Source organism: Corapipo altera, unplaced genomic scaffold (assembly GCF_003945725.1).
Source record: "Corapipo altera isolate COAL_440 unplaced genomic scaffold, ASM394572v1 61, whole genome shotgun sequence".
NCBI lineage: Eukaryota > Metazoa > Chordata > Aves > Passeriformes > Pipridae > Corapipo > Corapipo altera.
Window position 1 is genome coordinate 3,228,736 of NW_020884910.1, and position 16,689 is coordinate 3,245,424.

Sequence of the window (16,689 nt, forward strand, 5' to 3'; positions counted from 1 at the left end):
ACTGAGAGATACAGACTGCTTGGGATCCAGACTGTGAATAGTAAAGCAGAATGAAAATAGAAGTTGAACATGCTACTGCATACCTTAAAATCTTCTGGCCTCCACAAGCACATCTGTTTATGAAAGAATCGTGAAGCTACAGTGCATTTTTGAAAGCTCTGCTTTAGACAGACAAACCCAGTTTTGCAGACATGGGACAGTAATTGAAAGAATCCCTCCTACTCTTCAGAAAAAGAACAGTCCCTACTATCCTAAAATTCGGTGATGTATAAGCCTAAAATAAAGGATTGTTTTAAAACAATAATACCCCATCCTCCACGCCCATATACACCCCAATCTAAAGTGCCTGGATATGCTTAGTACAGCAGAATAACCTTCAGCCTTTAAAGAGAAAGACAATCTGAAAAGGCCTTCCAGTTTTGGATAGAAGATAAGACAGAAAGCAGATTTACATAATTTTGGGAATCTGATCTGCCAATTTCAAGAAATCATACAAATTTTTAAATTTGTAATGATTAAATAATGTTTCACTCTTTTGTAGGACCTGAGTACCCTAAATAATTTGTCATTTTTCCTCAAGGTAGATTATAGTGCCTGGCATTCTCTGCAATGTGAAATGAGTGGGCCAAAGACAAAGTTTGGCTGAGATCATACCAGTGTCTTTTCATTCATTTTCAGAAAGTTCTTTTCTCAACCAAGTCTCACAACAGCACACACAAAGCCTGCCATAGCAGGCCCCTGACCTACAGTGTGCTTTTGTTGCAGATATTAAATGCTACAAATATACAGAGTAGACAGTAAAGAGCAATTCTGCCTGTTGAATTTGAGGAGGGCCAACCCTGAAATGGGGTAGGTCTTGTAAAAAGTCAGTCGTGATGCGTCTAAAAAAAATTGACAGACTTTCCTTGACAGGAAATAATATAGACCAGCTCAGACTTTTCTGCATGCTACTGCCTTGCACCCTCAGGTATTCCCAAAACCCAAAAGGAACAATCAAAAAGGATTCTGGGCCAGAAGACTTCAGAGGATACCTCTAAACAGAATTTCTATGATTCTGTAAAGTTCATGTTCAAACCCAGGAATGATAAGCAGGAATAGCTAAGTCCCTAAGAGGTTTAGGGTAAAGGCCATATTCCTTCACTTAGCATTTCCTAGCAACTACCTCAGGTGGCTTTACCCTCTACATTCTGACTTTCCTGAGTTACATTTCTGCACATTTTACCTTTTCCTATAGGGCAGAGGAAAAGCATGTGGGCACTCAACTTGGGACTGTGGTATCTCCAGGTGGAAGCCACCGTATAGGCAAGCACGGCACCAGGTAGCCTTGTGGTGCCCAAGCTATCCTTTAAACCAAGCCCTTATAGCACTGTGCATTGTGAAAGATCTCTGCAGTTGGCCAGATGTTCCTCCACAGACAAAATTCTTGTCCGCAGTGGCTCATCAACAATATCAGGAACAAAATAGTTCCCTTTAGTACTGTCCCTTTAAAACACGGAGTTTACATTGCTATGCATATGAAACACCAACTATTTGGTGCTGCAAAGGCCACAGATGTTGCACTGATGGTGACAGGGAACCTTCCACCTCAGCAACCTCACTCCTCCACAGTGGAAATGATGGTGCCAGCAGCAGTTTGCCATGTCAGTCACTTAACTGTCAGATACAGCAGAAAGGATGAAGAGCAAAGAGGGTGAAGCGGAGTCAAGACACAAAGTTCAAGTCTCATTTTGTTTTTTACCAAAGTTTTGTGGGAAAGAATTGGCTAGGGGCCCATTTTCAGTTCAAAGCCCAAATTGCTTTGATAATTAGCAAGTCTATTGGAACATGTGCAGAGCCTAGGCATAAAAGACAAAGCAGATGATAGCATGTCAAGAAATCATATTTGATATAGATTAAAATTACTGAAATATAGGGAATTATGGAAAAATACAATCATTTTGCAATTAAGATTAGGACTAAAAAAGGATTTGCATTCATTGTAACAAGCAAGACCAGTAACAACTAACAACCACCTACGGAGATGGAGCTATTAACATGCAAATGATCATTATTCTGACCGAGGTATTTCTACAGAAAATGCAGCATTTATGCAGATTTAAAAGAAGTTTTTTGAAACAAGGTATGTATGGATAAAGAGCCAGGAATGGGAACACTGTTTACTCAGGAGAAACAGTTCTGCTTGATATAGAAGAAAACCAAGAAAAACACAATTACTGAGTTGGGCCTGGAAAGACATGGTGTGGGATTCCAGCAAACCTCCCTGACAACACGATTAGAACAGAGAGCGAGTTTTGGGGCCAGAATGTTAATGCAAGAAATGCAAGTCTTTATTTAACAATTTACAGGAGTAAAAAGCAGGGACAAAAGAGGATGCTAGTCACAAGAATGAGATAGGAGGAGATAGGAAATTTTTGTGGAAATTGTACAAATACCTGAGCCCTTCAGATGTAAGAAAATAGTTTATACCTATAATCACGAGTGCAACTCACAGGGAGAAAGCATTACTTGAAATTACCCTAATTATGACTTCCTTTGCTATCAACATCCTGTGTTATTACTGCACTAGTTTCAGTGGAGCTTTGGCCCCTTCATACTTTTTAGGTCTTGACAAATTCACTGAGGTCCATTCTTACAGACATGGAACAAGGACCATTAAGCTATAGTGGGAGGAAAAAATAAGCAAAGAGTTCATTCAAGATACGCAATGAATGGCAGACAGCACAAGACTCTTTATCTCGCCAGTATGTTGTCAAGTCCCTGGTAGAGGTTAGTAAAGAAGTCAAAGAGACAAGTATAGCAGCCACCAAAACTGAAGGGAAAGAGCTACTGTGGGAAAATTCTACCTTTAAATAAGATATAGGAGAATGTTCTTCTGCACACTGTGGCAGTGTCTTTGAGAAAAAGACACTGAATTTCACTGCAGCTCCCTTTAACATTCATACAATGTCAGATCTATAAGACTTCAAGCATCAAGGAAAGTGGCCACTTTCTAGGAGTCAGGTTTTCCAAATTTCTGAAGATTCTGGAAGTCTCTTTTGTGATTCTGGTAGCAGCAGTGTATTTTAAAATTGCATTGCCTGGCCTTATCAGAGAGCCTTTAAAAGGTACTGTAACATATGGATTTGATCTGTGTGGTAGGAATGGGGTGAGGGTGACAGCCAGAAAGTGCAAGAGCTGTGGAAGTTACATCAATTTCCCACTTCGCAGGCTGTACTGATCTCGCAGTCCTACGTAATTGAAAAGAAGGGCATCTTAGGAGGACCTGAATTTGCAAATGTCAAATTATAATTCCATATTTTGAAGGGCACAGTAAAATTCTTTCAGCTCTTCAAAGGGTGTTTCTCAAAAGCTGTAAGGCAAAGCACATCACTGCACACAGAAGCCACCCACCTGCTGATGAGACAAAAATAAAATAAACAGGCTCAGTTTGTGGGTCTAAAGTTAACTGTGCCAAAGCCAATGAATGGACATATTACACTATTCCTTCTTCCTGGCAACTATGGCTTTTCATTTGTCTATTCTAATGTGAACACCATCAGATAAATGCTGAATACCCTGAACAGTGTGCTCCCACAGGGAATGTGTAAGAGATTAGAATGACTGGCACGTTGGGCTTTTTTGCCCCACAGTCATCGTATGAGCAGCTGTTGGAAGAAGAACTTTTTTTGCCTAAGAAGTAGTAAGGCAGGATCCAAGTATTTTAAGGTCTTGAAAATCTCCCAGATTGGATTACAGAATCACAAAATGAGTAAAGTTGGAAGGGACCACAGTGGTCACTGAGTCCAATCTCATTACATCTAATTCTTGCTTTTATACAGTTGTCAGAAGTATCATACAATTCCTACCAGTGACCAAGGCATAGGGGATCAGTGAATGGTTCATCTGGCCACCATCTAAGATGGTTTAGCTTGGATGAAGCAAAGACGTGGATCTTCTACTTCCTATTACTTTGTGTATTGGAGAACCAACTCTAAGAGAAATGCATCACGCAGAGTTTAGAATAACCTGCCCATATGGGATGATTACACAAACCCAGGAGCAAGTTAAATTTAAAAAGACAGTGCTTGACTAATGTTGCAGTTATTTCATATTTCTTTTTAACCTCAACACTTAGCATGCTGCCTTAAACCATATTTTTAAGTCAAGAAATTCTGTTACCTTCATTTTATAGATACAGGAAACAGTAGTGCGCAATGATTTACCAAGCTGTCCTGGTCCCTTGATTGACCCAGTCTAAGTGAGGGACCTGCTTGGAGTGCCCACAGCTCCCTTCCCTTCAGGCCATGTAACTAAGGCTCTGTCCCATCAAAAAAAAGGACTATAAAAAGAGAGAAGAGGTGGTCATGTTCTCCTTGTTGACCCAGCAGGAGCTGAAACATTCTCCCAGACTGTCAATTGAGCCATGAATACAGCAGCTAAGGCTGCCCTATATTAGCAAATTTGAAGGTGCCCAGATGCAGTAATGCTAATAAACTGCATGCAAGTTTGCTGGTACAAGATTTGGGCTGTTGAAATTTGCACTTACTCCAATTCCAAGCCATGGATGATCCAGGGACCATTCATAAGTAGGAAGTTAGATGAAGCTACACTATTTTGGGAATTACCAGTGGTTTGCTGCCATATATCTGATTCCATGACAGGTGACTTTACTGCCTGAAAATAATGCAAGGTACATTTGATTTATAAGTACAGACATAACTTAAGATGCTTGCTGGAGATCACCCAGATAGTCCATGACAGAGCTGTGACTACAGGCCAAGTTGCCCAAGTCCTGGTCTGGTTCATAATCACTAAGCCACATTTCCAGTATCAGTGCTCCTCTTATTCAGCACAAGCTTTTCAAATTGCACAGCAGTAAATTACTTGGACTAACAGCTGTCGGCTTAAGTTTGAATTCTGTGCTCCCACAACTTGCTTAGTAGTACATACAAACTTCTCCACCCACAGATTCCAAGTGCTGTGAAAATCTACACACTATTCTGCAACATACACTTAGTCTTTACAGTATAAATATACCCCATGTTTCCTCATCATGGTTCCTCCACACTACAGCTAAAAGCATGGTCAGTTCCTGTAGGCTTAAATCACATATCTTGAGACCGAGGCAGTGACTCAAGCTCAAGTTCCTTATAAATGTTGTCATTAGGATACTTGAACAACCTGTAAGAGTTAACAAGTACGCCTTCTTTAGAACTGCAAAAGACTGTGTGGTCCTAGTGACTACAGGTACATGTCAGATAAGCTATAATAATAAAATATGAATAAATATAATAAACCACCATATTAAATACATCAGTATTGAAAGCAACCTTTGTGTAACCAATAGAGAAATAGGTGGGGTAATCAAGAACAGGGGACTATTTAGGTGGAAGAACCAAAATATGGAGGGAAAAGAACAACTAAGAAAGAAAAAAGGGCCATAAAAGCAACTTTCCTTCATGTTACCTGCATACACATGCAATCCACAATGCTGCAGAATTAAATATTTACTTTTGCAGAGTTTCTGAGCTCTTGAAAATTTGTTCACTCTCAAAACTGAATTTCAATAAACTTAGCTTTATTCAGCAGAGCCAAGAAGTTCTGAAGACCTTTCTAGTCAACAATATATCCTTACACCACAGCTTAACATAACCCTTGGGAGGAACCCTGGGACACATCTGTAATGATATTTGAACAGCAGTGACATGGCCAAGTCACACTTACAAGTATCTAATGCTCTTTGCACTGGTTCTCTTAATAACTCAGAGAGGCCAATTCTACATCTGTAGAGATCTGAACAGTTTGAAAATCACTGCCCATCCAACCACTTTCAAATAGTTTGGTATGAAGAATATTTTAAGCAGCGATGAAGGAGATGCCTGATCTTTTTGAAAATGTTTGTTATATATCAAACATAGACCAAAGCCTCTTAAAAGTTTATGAAGGTTTGGATGCAGCAACTCAGTTGTGCATCTACTGACCACCAGATAGAGATGTTGTACTCAAATGCAGGAAACCTTATGTATGCACAGCCAGAAGTTCAATTTTCTTTCTGATGTTGGTAATTTTAATGCCATCTATAACATGGATGGGAGACAAATGCCTGAGAAAGCAGCATTGCAATGATTTCCTTGATGAACAGAGAGTTCACTTCCAAATAAAATGAGTTAAGGAACAGAGAAGGGATCAGCAGTTTGCAGGAGTGATAGTGTCCTTTTCTCTTCAAGCATTCCAAACCCTTAAGGTCGTGGTACTCTCAGGAGGATTTCTTAGACTGCAGCAAATTCAAGTTCAGCTGAAATGTTCAAAAACCCCTAGCTTGGGAATGGGTTATGGAAGCTGAAGATCTGGCTCCTTAAAGATAAAGGGTGTTTCATATTGCTTTCCTAATTGTTCTGAGGGAAGAAAGCCTTTTGCAGCATGCTCTGTTCAACCTTGGGACTAATGGGAGGCATGAAGGAGTCTTGTTAACAAACAAGAGGCTTTGGAGCTTTGTGAATGGAGAAATTCTGCCTACAAAGCTGAGTTTTACACTGAGTTGGTTATTTTTCATCTTACACAAGTGTAGGAGACATGAGCAGTGAGACCACTAAAAATACTAAAAGTACAGAAGTATTGTTTTTCACTTTGCATTATGAATTTTTTTTAAGACAAAGCCCTAAAAAATTCCCCAGCAAAAGTTTCACATCAAAAAGGGGAAAGCAGGACAAGGAGGTGCAAAGAAATTTGGTAAGGTGACAGAAAGTCAGTGGCAAAGCATTATTTCCCATCTGCCCTTACATCAGGACTTTTCTGCAAGTGCTTGTAGGAGAAGAGGGAGACAGATCATTCAAAGACAGATTCAGAACTCCTTCTTCCCCAGGAAACTGCGCAGAAACCTAAATGTATTTTTGAAGACTATTCAAAAGATTATGAAGTATTCTGCCAAAGTTTAGTTTTTCTAGAATTTCAGTTGTTTTTTGGGTTGAAACTCTATTGCAAACCTTGTCCACCAACTCTTCCCACTAGCAAAAAGCAATGTATCTTGCAAATTCCATATGGCAATACAATTCTACCAAGAAATGGAATTTTTTTCCCTGTTATGACCTAATTTCCAAAATCCTTGAGGCAATTTTCAGCCTGATAGTGGCAGATGTTGCACATTAGACGACAGTGTTTTGAAGTCAGGATATTTACCTGGATCATAGTATTTATGCTGTTCTCTAGTTTCCTGTGCAATATCCATCATCATGTTATTCAAGCACTCTTGGTATCACTGTGTTGATATAAACAGGACTGATAACACTCATTACAGCTTATAAACCACCATCACACCTTTTTGCAGAATGTGACAAAACATAAAGCAAGCAATAGTTCCTTCTCTAAGTCTCAAAATACAGCAGTTTTGAAGTACCAGGTTAGAATATAGTAAATAATCTTACTGGAAAATGGCAGACCTTTAGTAAACGTGGAGTGAGGTACTTTCATTAAGTACAAATCTTCTAAGGATCTTCTACAGATAGTGACAGAAAGAGAAACATCATTTATTCTGACATTTTCTATAGGCTTTAGTCTTCCTCTGAAAGGGTTAGCTGGTGGATTGAGGTTTGGAGACAGCTAGGCCAGCAATCGTAACTGAGTCGTGGTTAGAGGTGTAACTAATTTATGTCCAGAGGCATGAAAAGTCTAGATGCTCCTATTCTGGGTCCCTTTTCTCCTTTGCTGGTTTATAAGGCAGGAAGGTGATTGTGGCCTTAGCCAAAATCACGGGAAAGTGCCAGCCTTTGCCTCAAACGCCACAGAACATTTACCATCCCTGGTTCTTCAAAGAGCCATCCCAGCTTTCTTAGGCTCCCAGCTGCTAAGGTGCCTTTTAAGCTGGTGACACAGCTACTGAGCAGCAGATCAGAGCCAAAAGCATGGACAGCACCTGGGATCAAAGGGCAAGCAGGAAAGAAAAGTAGCTCTGTTCCAAAACGAAGACAAGTCTCACTGTACCCACTTTGTGTCCCCACTTTCACACACCAGCCACCATATGTGGGAAGCTTAATGCTGAGAGGAAGGATGGTGAGAAGGCATATCAGCCTTTCATCTCTCTCCCTTACAAGCACCATCCCTGCTGCTGTTTATGCCTCCCAACCCCAGGGACCAAAGCGCCTATTAGACTCATCATCCTCCCTCTGCGGATGTTCCCCCTGAGAGGTTCATTAGGCCTTGCTGCCTGACAGCAGGCAGTCAGAGAACCAGGTGGCCACCTTCTTTTGCAATGCCAATGTTATTTCCAAGGGGTTAGACTTGCTGGGAAGAAGCTTTTAAATTCCCTGTTTCTCAGACACAGGGAGGGCTCCATAAAACCCTCCCCGCACAGATGGATTGAAGAAAGGCATTAAAATTGGTACATTCTCTGCAGGAGTTCATTACCAGAGGGAAAAGAGAAGTGTGAATCCTTTAGTGTCTGTCAACAAGCTTAGGAAAGCAGTTTCCACAGCCCTTCCTATCCCAGGATCACAAAGAACTTCACTTGCATCACTCGAATATACTCCACTGCATCCTGTAACAGTATGATCATGCTGTAGATGGAGAGATGAGCCTGGTGTCCATTCACCCTTGAAAAAGAAAAAATGGATGCAGGGAGGACTAGTTTAAACTTCATTGCTGCTACTCTTTCCGCTTCTCAGTCACTCCATAACTCAATACAATATTATCTTTCTTTTCAAACTTCAAATCTATTTTATAACCATAGTTACACTTTATTGAGTGGCTTGAATTTTTGGGCATAGTATAGAAAGGAATGAAAATTTCTGGCAGAAAAGATATCAATGAGGAAATAATGGAAAGAAATCTGAAGGGAAGGACTTCAACAGCCACTTCAAGATGCAACTGAAAATACTGAACCTATCACCACTCAGTCCTACTTTTTCCTACCTACACACAGACTTGCTATGGACACTTCCTCATGTGTCTGCTATCATGGGTTATAGGGGCGATATCTTTGTTAGGTAAGGAAAAATTACCTTTCCACCTTGTATTGAAGGAGGCTTCAAGAGCTCAATGACTGCTCTCTGCACTTTCTTCTTTGTACCAGTATGCGTAATTTGGCTCTTGTTAGGTGTGACTGCTCTTCCTTTCTAGACCATGGAGAGAGAATGGGAATGGGTAAGGTAGCTGACTTTTAAGGGGGGCTTCTCTGCGATGAATTAAAAACCTCACAATAATAATAAAGTATAATTATATAATAGCATTTTTCTAATCTGCTATTTTCAATAGAAACTTTATTTATAGAGCAGCCATTTAACACAGAAGTGTGGGAGTCGCAGCAGCATTTCAATTGAATGTCAGGAAGAACACTGGCTTGTAGTTAAATGACAAGAAGAGAAGAGCTGGATGTTAGGTTGAGAAACAAGATGACCTCGGGCAAGTCATTATACCTCCCTCTGCCTCACTTTACCATTCTGTTAAGCTGAGATTTAAACAATTACCTGGTCTGCCAAGTGTAATCAGTATGTAAAGAGCTCTAAAGTGGACACGCACTCAACTGATCCTCACACAACCACCAGCACTCTTGGGAACAGGCAAGAGGGAGGTAGCAAGATTCAGTTGCAGGCTGTCTTCCACTGCAAGCACTGGATATTCTTGGGAATCGTAAAGACTGTGTGCTTAGATACATCCATAGCTTCCTCATGCTCCTGTTAGATCAGGACTAACATGATGTCTGCTAACTGCAGACAGGTGTAAGAGCCAGAAAGATCACAAGGCCAAAATCAGGACATCGGAAGCAGAGAATCATGGGAACCACCATTTAAATGACAAAAATTGCACTTCAGAAGCACGTAGCCTGCAAAAAACCCCACACTGAGAATCCAACACCCTTTTGGATAGTGTCTGTGCAAGGCCACACCCTATTGGGTAGCCATGCTGCACTGGTTGATATCAATATGGGAGATTAAAAGTACCTTTCTGCTTCTGCTATATATATTCATCTAGGCAACATGAACAGAGGAAGAGTACAGATACCAACAGTGCAGCCTACTCACGCACACACACAGTTCTGCAGCACATATAGCAAATATGACACATCAGTCGGGGAGTCAAGGAGTTTTGGGGACAGAGTACAGGCAGCAGATCAAGAGCTCACAGAAAAAACCCTTACACCTGGGCACAGAAAAGACATGCATACTTCAGGGAGTCCCTCCTGCTCCCATTGAAAAATGTGCTATTGACATCATTTATACTCCTTGGAATAAACACCAGCTTCCCTTGAAAGACAGAGGGACCACATGGGAATATGGGCTGGTTGGTGGAAGCTGTGGGTGCAAAAGGTCCTAGTATCACAGAATCAAAGAATACATCTAATTGGAAAGGACCCATCGGGATCATCAAGCCCAGCTCCTGGCCCTACGCAAGACACCCCAAAAATCACACCATGTGCCTGAGAGTGTTGTCCAAATGCTTCTTGAACTCAGACAGGCTTGGCGCTGTGACCACTTCCCTGGGAAGCCTATTCCAGTGCTCAATCACCCTCTGGGTGAAATACCTTTTCCTGATATCCTCCCTTGACTCAACTTCATGCTGTTTCCTCAAGTCCTGTCACTGGTCACCAGAGTGAAGAGATCAGTTCCTGCCCATCCTCTTCTCCTCATGAGGAAGTTGTAACTTTAATGAGGTCTCCCTTCAGTCTCCTCTTCTCCAGGCTGAACAAACCAAATAACCTCAGCTGCTCCTCATATGGCTTCCCCTCCAGACCCTTCACCAACCTTGTGGCCCTCCTTTGGATGCTGTCTAATTGCTTAATGTCATTTTTATGTTGTGGTGCCCAAAACTGCACACAGGACTCAAGGTGAGGCCGCCCCAGTCCAGAGCAGAGTGGGACAATCCCCTCCCTCGACTGGCTGGCAATGCTCTGCCTGATGCCCCCCAGGACATGTTTGGCCCTCCTGGCTGCCAGGGCACTGCTGACATATTCAACTTGCTGTTGACCAGAACCCCCAGGTCCCTTTCCATGGCACTGCTCTCCAGCCTCTCATTCCCCAGCTTATACACACAACCAGGGTTGCTCTGTCCCAGGTGCAGAATCTGGCACTTCATATAGTTGGTGACTGCCCATCTCTCTAATTAGTCTAGGTCTCATCTCTATGAGTTGTGAAGATCAGGAAGCAGGAAATCAGGGATACAAGCCTGGCTAGATGACATATGATGGACTCAGAAGTGGGGTATGTTACAGACAACTTGGGAGCAGGAATTTAAGAAGCACGAGCTGCAGGGCAAAATCCAAGGGAGAAGTTCTTTATAGCTATACCAGATAGATTACTTGAAGAGAAGCATGCTCTGAATTCAAAGGAAACTGAGATAATATCAGTAACTCAAGGCCTATGCATGCAGAATTCAGTATAAAGTGAGTTTCTTCCATTATTTTCCTGCAGAAATAAAGTTGCAGGCACTTCTGGTTGCTGAAAGACTTACAAACACACGGATAAGATGAGGTACAACAGAACTGTGTCTATGATTGGAAAGACTGTGCAATCAACATATAATTAACCTGTGAAACTTGTTGCCAGAGGATATTATAGAGGAAAACAGATTAGCAAGATTCAGAAAAGGATTAGACCTTACAAGAATAGCATCTGCAGCTAGGCTTGCTAAAATAAAAACCATATGGGTTATTAGTCTTCTCACTTCAGGGTATAAAATGATCGCAAGTTGGGGTCAGAAAGCAATGTCTCCCTATTATGTAGCATTGTAAAACAGGGCACACCAGGGGGTTGTTACGAGTCTATCTAAAGCATCCAGCACTGGCAATGGTTAGGACAGAATACTGGACTAGATGGGCCATTAGTTTGATACAGACGAGCAATTTCTTATACCATTCTGCCCTCATTTCCTGGGAGAATTTCACTCCCCAAACTGATATGCACTCCAAGCAATTGAAATTCAAGTGTAAACATGTTATTGCTTGAGCAATTTGTGGGTATACAAAGATGCAGACTAGCACTTAGACCCCAAATAGAGGCACCTTGTGGACTAAGAGATTTTTCTATTATAGCTTTGTGATGACCACCGACAGACTTGATGGTTGTCATTCAGCTGGTCAGCGTCAGTGGAGGAGCAACCAAAATCTCTCTTGCACAGGTACTCAGTTTGAAAGCAGTAGAGAAATCCCCTGAATGTAGGATGGATCCTACACCATTTGCAGCTGCACAGTTTGCTTACCCCATGGGAGAAAGAACCAGGATGCAGCAAAACAAGGCAAAGGACAGACTAGCATTCCGTTTTTTCTGATGTTGCTGAGGTTTTTCCTTTCCATGTCTTATGCGGGTAGGAGCCACACTCTTCCCCGGCTCCCTGCTGCATAGCAAGTTAAGCAAAGAGTGTCCCTCTATCCTACTGCCTCAGACAGGAACAAGACTGGGGGAGAAAAAGGTGAGAGGTGGTCGGTGTGGTGAGGCAAGAGCAGAAGGTATGCAGAGAGGCAGTAGGGTAGGTGTCAGGAGGTGAGGAAAAGAGCAGGACTACAAACAAGTGGCACTAGTGTGTGAAGCAGAGGGGGAGGCTGCTCAGGGTAGGGGATGCAGTGAAGGAAGAAGGAGTTGCTCAGGACACAGAGGGTGCAGGTGGATGACTATATGATCAACCACAAGGTCACATAATGCAGCAGCAAAGGCTAACATCCATGGGGTGCAGATGGACAGGCAGGTAAACACAAGCAGAAGGGGAAGGTCCAGTGGGAAGGATGGAAAACACTCTACTTCCTACTCAAAGCCACAGCCAAAAGCAAAGCAAAATTTCAGTGACAACAGAGGTGAAAATGTTTGATCATAGGTGGGGACACTGTGCCAGTGATGCTGAGAAAGTGCATTTGTACAGGCACGTGCTTAAAAGTGGGTGGCATTACCATTACACTGCTTGGAATTTGAGCAGCATAGGGTGAGTGCTTCATGTCTAGCAGGTGTGCAAGAAGCAGAGTGAATCTCCTCAGCCCCCCTTTCCATCCCCAGAACAAACTATTTCAGAATTAAAATGGGATTTAAGACTATCAGACTAGGAACAAATACAACTTTGGGTGGTGAACTATTTATACCATCCTAGACATATGTAGTATGCACACAAATTTTAATGGGATAGGCTCTGCCTTTCACATGAGCTTGTAACTGCTGAATTTCACTTTCTGATTCTACTCCCAGTCACTTCAAATGTCTTTGTGAAGAGTTTAGAGCCCTTTATCTCCTATCTCCTCTAACACTGGCCATAGCCTTTTACAGCAGAAACCATATTTTTGGGACATGTCTAGTACAACAGGGACTGGACCCTTGTAGAGATCATTCAGTTTTCTGAATAATACAGTTAAATGTTTTCCACCTGCACCACCAACATCTCTCAGTTCCTGACTCGAAGGTCAAGTGTCCACTCTGCATCAGATAGCCTGATCTTCAGAGACTGCATTTACTCTCATAAAGGTCAAACTAGTAACACAGCTATTTCCCCTCAGAATTTTCTATGATCCTGTGTTACCTCTGCAATCGAGAAGTCATTTCTCCCTCTCTTCTGAACTCTGGCCTATCAGACTTGGCAGTTGTCTCTTGACTTACAGTGACCAGCCCCTGGAAGGTTCCTCTCAGTCTTGAAAAGGTCGGGTGCACATAAACTCTCACACAAACACATGTCCACAGAAACACACACAGATGCCAGGATTCACAGATGCACACACAGCTTCCTAGCTTCGCACTGCTGTTTTCAGCAAGGACCACTCAAAGTGTTTAGCCTGACATGCTGTGATGATGATGTAAACGGAAAAAGAAAAGCCCTTCACCTGTGAAACTAATTAATAGTCAACAAACTTGCTTCAAGGTAGGAGAGCTGGCACTGAAGGCGAGAGGCTGTCCCGGGGAGTGGCAGGAGCCAGGCACAGCTGCTAGGTGGCAGCAGCCATTCACTCAGCACAAAGCTGAGGCTTGCCAAGGAGGCTGCTGGGTTTAATTCTCTGAGAATTTGATGCTCATCAAAGTGAGCCACTGTTATAGCCCCCACTACAGCAAAACCGCTCAAGGCCGCTGCTGTCGCTGCCCGTGATGGGAGCATACATAAGCATGAAAAGAAAGCCATCCTGACTGTTAAGGAATACCACAATTGGGGTTGTGGCTTTTTAAGGGGATGAAGCTGGACAGAGACCTTGTGATGGTGTTGATGAAATCACGCCTTATCAGTAGGCAGAGAGGCTGTGTCCTCCTCCACAGCTATTTCAGGGCCCTTTATCACCCCCCCAACAAGGCGAACACTTATCTTCCAAGGGCTTTTCAAACACCACTTAATTAGTCTTCCCAAACCTATGAACAAAACAGGGGACCCAGAGCCTTGCATTTGCTGTTGCAAATGAGAATGAAACTCTGCGAAGGGCCCCAATTACAGTAACCTCCACTGCAGCACGTGGGAAGTGCTGCAGTAGATTTAGGGGCACTTTTAAGGATGCCAGTTGAATATTATAACCTCGTTATTCATATAATTAATACTGCAACTACTACTGAATTCCATGTGTTATTTATAGAAGCATTATGTTACAGTTATTTTCTGCAGCTCTTGTCTCTTTGACATGCAATAGATTTTCTTATGAAGACTGTAGGCCTGCATCACTGAGGACTCATGGGAAAGGCAGATTTTCAGCAGAATGTGGTTAAATATTCTGGTCCATTTAGCAATGAGGTGCTGTTGAACACAGGTTGAAAATTGAAGGACAGAGATTCAAACTACACCAAGTCAGAAAGCCTTTACAATATCCATTTGCTTGCTGCCAGCTACCACAGCCAGCAGTTATGAATAAACCTTGACCCTTCATGCTTTTTCCTGGCATGAAGAGCAGGCAAGCAGTAAAAAAATACTGACATCAAAATCAAGTCATTAGGTTCCAGGGTTAACATCACACACAAATGACTGGAGGTGCGTCAACTCTCCCTCAATGAAACTGGTTTGGGCAGATATTGCGTTGATTGTTCACGCTTGGGAAGTTTTCTTTGCAACTACAAGAAAAAGAGTGGGTTTTCAGGAAGAAATACCATCCTCTTTTCTCTGCAGATGGGGAGAAAGGGCTCTTGGACTCATACTTAGCAAGCTAAGTATGAAGGTGGCGTAAGTGTCGTTTGTGTCTGCTCCACTTAACTTATGGTCATACTTACTCTGAGCTTCTAAATCTTCAAATAACAATACAAAATGAAAACATGAAGGTTAGGTGCTGTCCTTCTTCCCTGGCCTAGAAGCAGGAAATGTTCCCGGAGATGTTCACTTCAGCCCTTTGAAGTATGGAGGAAATTGGATTAAAATTATGACTCATATTGCCAGAACAAGGACTGAAATCAAGCTCTGAGCCCTTCCTATCCATAGTATTTAACAGTTAACTCCTTCTCATGAAGTTTTGCACCACTCCAACTAGCACCTTCTAAACTCAGCTTCCCAAAGAGGCAGCTAACCCGACACCCAAGCAGTGTGGACAGAAAGCAGGTCCATACCATGTGGTCTACCCCCTGGCTCTCTTCTGTTTAGCAGGATAAGACGCAAAGACACCTTTTCTGAGTGTTTGCTTTAATCATGACGCTAGTGGAGGCTGCCCCTGCCACTTCAAAGGCCCTTGAGAAAAAGGGCCTTTAAAGAAAGCGCATTTTCCTTCAGAAAATGGGGAAAACACTTGCCAAGCCCTAAGACAGGAGTGGGTTTTAAGACCCTCTTATCCTTGTTGTTAACCCGGGCATTTTAACATCACATTAACCCTTGTTGTTAACCTCCATGCACTCCTGTAGGTGAATGACATTTTGGGCTCCTTAACTTCCCCCGTACACAGAAAAATTTGTATGGGGCTTCAGGCTTGTGCAGGTTCAGGGCAGAGGAAAATGTTCATTTGCAGACATTTCAGTTTTGCAGAGGAAATTCCCTTGCAAAAAGCCATCAGTCTGCTCCTCTGCAAAGTGGTGGAAACCACTCCCTGTCCCCATGCTCATTAAAGATATTGTGAGGTGCCATTCCTTGAGGACTGCCTGAATGTAATTGGTTTATTCTGACTCACTGCCTCCAGGGAGACTGCTCACTTTGTCTGTTTTACTCTACTCGCTGCTCTCCTGTCCTTCCACTTCAGGATAAACTTATAATTCAGGTCAAAGCAAAAGTTCACTTAGCAGCACTTAGTAGCACCTAATATGTCAGGCTTTCAAGCTGCAGGTCAGACCTACAGGTTAAAAAAAGCTACAGGTAAAAACAATATTAAACAAAACTTAGGAAAATGGTTCCCATGGAGCTGTAGAGATCTTGCCTAGATCTCCTCTGAAATCACCAAGCTATGAGAGTAGCAATCCCAGGTTCATACAAGCACATTGGCTTCCTCCACTGTAGTTCTCTTCCCACAAACCTGGCAGCAACCCACACACAGCTCTGCATGTGTGAGACACAGAACAGGTCTAGCCACACCCTCGCCATCAGGTGCTTTGCTAGTTACTGCTTTCTCAACTAGAAACATTTTCGACATTTCATCCATCAGATTTGATGATGCTATGATCACAGGTACTGTCTTATCTCTTTGAGCACATCCCTTATCACCAAATCCTCAAAATCAGTCTGGAAATCTGGTGCCTGATCCTCTGTGCATCTGTTCTGGTCTAGGCAAACAAAGCTCTTTCACTTCCCTCTCTTCCCCCAGTCTTTTCCCAAAACCAACATGCTGAGGTTTGCTGCCAATTCAAATGCAGATGCCAGGCTGAT

At 42.5% G+C, this 16,689-nt stretch overlaps 1 protein-coding gene and 1 long non-coding RNA gene across 4 annotated transcripts in view; both read right to left on the bottom strand.

Moving 5' to 3' along the window:
• LSAMP (limbic system associated membrane protein) overlaps positions 1-16,689 on the bottom strand; it is a 1,002,030-nt gene that overhangs the window by 459,742 nt on the left and 525,599 nt on the right. The gene's annotated exons all lie outside the window — the stretch shown is intronic.
• Positions 8,420-16,689, bottom strand: part of LOC113952031 — a 30,152-nt gene continuing 21,882 nt past the window's right edge. Inside the window, exons 3-4 of the long non-coding RNA XR_003529357.1 lie at positions 8,973-9,086; positions 8,420-8,564 (exon numbers count right to left, since the gene is read on the bottom strand). This is a non-coding gene — a long non-coding RNA (uncharacterized LOC113952031). The remainder of the gene's footprint in view (positions 8,565-8,972; positions 9,087-16,689) is intronic.